We start from the raw sequence: 3,607 nt of genomic DNA on the forward strand, positions 1-3,607 counted from the left end.
TTTTAAATTATATATTTATGTAAAATTAAATTTCTAGTGAAACAATTGATTGTATAATCTTCATGGAGTAAGCTGAAAAACTGTGAAGTCACCTTATAAGGTACTTAAAATACGGAAGGGAAGTCTATTCATACACTTTTGAAATATTTAAATTTATTATTTATTGCAAATGTGTCAAGTGCATAACACAGGGCTCTTCCTCTTCAATAATCAGCTTCTCCTCCATACCTGGATGGGAAATACAGAAATTGTACGTTAGTGGTAAAGCCTAAGAATTAACTTAAATTATATACGTAAGAATAATATGGCAAGAAGCACTTATACATAGGAATATGCAAACCGTTACCTTACTGTAAGTAGGTCAAGACAAGAAAAACCAAGTATGACAACCATATCAAGGCTGGATAATCCTATCCTGAAATAATATAATATCTGTGTAAGTTTGCATTAAAGGGGACTCTTACAATTTTATGTTGATTTATCCAGAAAATAACAAATAGTAGCTTACCACTATGTACACTAAACCCACGAACAACCTTCAGTAGAGTTGCGAAACCACTGTAAGGACAAGATAAATCCTCTATAACTATTAAACATTCGTGAATATCCGTACTCTACCGATGGCAGGTAGGAAGGACTTTAATAGGCAGCAACAAAGGCTCAAAAGATTGCTACGATTACCATTCAGTATTTGCCCCAAAAATACTTGGTACTCACCGTAGTCCATCCGAGCAAGAAGAGATTGAAGTCAATGCTTAGGAGAACGTGACTTTTCTCCACAAATCCTCCACTAAGGCGAGTCGAGGTCGAGACGATGACGAACAAATCAGTCGTAGGAAGCAGAGTACATCCAGGTGGCCACCAATTACGCCGTCCAAATTATGGAACCAAGGGAATAATTCACAAATGCCTCTTGAGGGACCCTTGATTCTTAATAAAATTATCAGAGCCTCGTCCAAGACATCCTCCAGGAGGACTGGCTCACACAGACGATGGGAGACGGGCTCAATGGCATGTGGTGGGTCCTACCAAGGACCGTCCGAACTGACCAGACTGGCAGAACTGCCTCGACTGCTGAGACTGCTTGGACTGCTAGTACTGCTGGTACGCATTCACCGGTCTCGAAGTTTCCTCGTAAACAACAAAAAAGGAGGAGTCAACAATTTGCCAATCATAACTATGGCAGCAGGAAGGACTGTAAGCTGTACCAAGTATATTTTTCTTATTTTGGTAATACTGAAATCCCATATTTACGAATCCTTCCTGCCGCTGTAGGCAAGTACATTAAAAATTTATTCATTCTGTATATGGAGTAACATTTTCTTGTCTTAGTCTAAGACAGGGTGGTCCAACCTTTTCCATGGCGAGAGCCACATTACCTAAAATCCTTGATGGCGGCCAAAAAAATAAAATTAATATTAGAGTTAGAATTCCTGGTGCAGGAGCTGAACGGAAGCATATCCCCCCAAGAGGAGAGGTTTCATTTCCTTTATATAAATGATTTTTTTTTTTTTTTACCAAGTATGTTGATGCACTTGAAGAGTTTACACACCGTGTCAGTAAAAATAAAAATTCAAAGCTTATATAGTTTTGTTAATATTTAACTTCAAATCGTGAATAAATTACATATAATATACAAAAAGAGAGAAAAAAAATATAACAACTCAGGTACTAGTATTTAGTAATAATTTCTAATCATAAGATAAGAAAAAATAGAACCTTTCACAGTTCTATTCCTGTTTAACTTCAAAGTACTATACAATCCAAGTAAATCTACACACACAACCATATATATATATATATATATATATATATATATATATATATATATATATATATATATATATATATATATATATATATATATATATATATATATATATATATATACTGTATGTATATATATATATATATATATATATATATATATATATATATATATATATATATATATATATATATATATATATATATATATATATATATATATATACAGTATATATATATATATATATATATATATATATATATATATATATATATATATATATATATATATATATATATATATATACATCTTATCTCAAATTCACAATATAACCACCATTCGAGTTTTCCAAGAAAAGATTACGAGTATGTTCTATTATTTCTGTTCAATTCATGACAAGAAGGGAAGTGTGTTAGATCTCTTTTGTTTCAGCAATCACTGAAAAGTTGCAGCTGTTGACGAAAAGAATCATCATTTTCTACTAACTAGGAAACATTCTGTACTTTTCCTTGTTATAGGTTCATGTTTAGAATGTTCAGGTGGGCAGTCAATACTGTAAGAATTGCTTGGGAGAAAAGGAAGTCTTTATCGTGTAGCTGAATTTAGCACTGTAATGAATGACTGATATGCTGATTTTATAGAAATGGTAAGTGGCAGGTCACTGTACTATGTGTTAGTTTTCCCGGAATGATATAAATTTTATATGTCTAAGGAAATATTTCCGACTCTGACTAAGTTCACAATACTGACAATACTTGTCATGGTATCGCTCATCTGCAATATTTTGCTTCATGAGGCTTCTCGGTGAATAATGCACTGCAGTGTGACGAAATGCAGTTCATTTTTCTGTCAAACACTAACCAACCCAACATTACTGCCAACCATAGCTTCCCTACTATCACTTACAATGCAGGGAAACATTTTAAACCCTCCACATTCACTTACCACGGATTTGGGGGAAACGTATATATATATATATATATATATATATATATAATATATATATATATATATATATATATATATATATATATATATATATATATATATATATATATATATATATATATATATATATATATATATATATATATATATATATATATTTATTTATTTATATATATATATATATATATATATATATATATATATATATATATATATATATATATATATATATATATATATATATATATATATATAAGAACATGCGCTATCATCAATCAATGACTGCATCTTGACAAGTTATTCGTATACCACAAAATCTTCGCCAATGGTGCCGGCAAATACGAGTAACTGACTTGTGTCACTTACATCAGTGCTGTCACCTAAATCCAATAAAACGTACTTGCGACGTTTCATTATATTTCTAAGTTCCATAGAAACATGCTGGTAAAATTCATTCACTCTTCTTACAACCCATTGGTAAGAGAATGCGACGCACTTTCAATTTTTTTTTTTTTTTTTTTACTGCCAGGTACATTTTCTGCGGCAAACTCTTGAGCTATTTTACTGCACACCGCTTTATTAATTCTCCGCCAATAAATGATTGTCTATTTCTTCTAAGTTCCTAAGTACCTTTTATAACGAAGTAAGACTAGCTGTTTGTGGTTTTCAGAAGTTATGCAGCCCATGATTTTGCTGTTGATGTTTGCCTTAATAAGGAAACACATAGAATTTGTGTGAGTGTACCCTCAAGTAAGAGAACTCTAATCCAAGAGAGTGGAAGGCCATGGTACAGAGGCTATAGCACTACCCAGGACTAGAGAACAATTGTTTAATTTTTGGAGTGTCATTCTAGAAGAGCTGCTAAAGAGTCTCTTCTTTAAAACCAAATTA

General features: G+C 31.7%; 1 long non-coding RNA gene across 1 annotated transcript; it reads right to left on the reverse strand.

Moving 5' to 3' along the window:
- Positions 1-136: 136 nt before the first annotated feature.
- Positions 137-1,298, reverse strand: LOC137640447 (uncharacterized). Its single transcript, XR_011044352.1, has 2 exons — positions 509-1,298; positions 137-432 (listed from the first exon to the last, which is right to left on the reverse strand). It is a non-coding gene; the product is annotated as an uncharacterized lncRNA (long non-coding RNA).
- Between the last annotated feature and the right edge of the window lie 2,309 nt (positions 1,299-3,607).

This window comes from Palaemon carinicauda, chromosome 5, assembly GCF_036898095.1.
Source record: "Palaemon carinicauda isolate YSFRI2023 chromosome 5, ASM3689809v2, whole genome shotgun sequence".
NCBI classification, from domain to species: domain Eukaryota; kingdom Metazoa; phylum Arthropoda; class Malacostraca; order Decapoda; family Palaemonidae; genus Palaemon; species Palaemon carinicauda.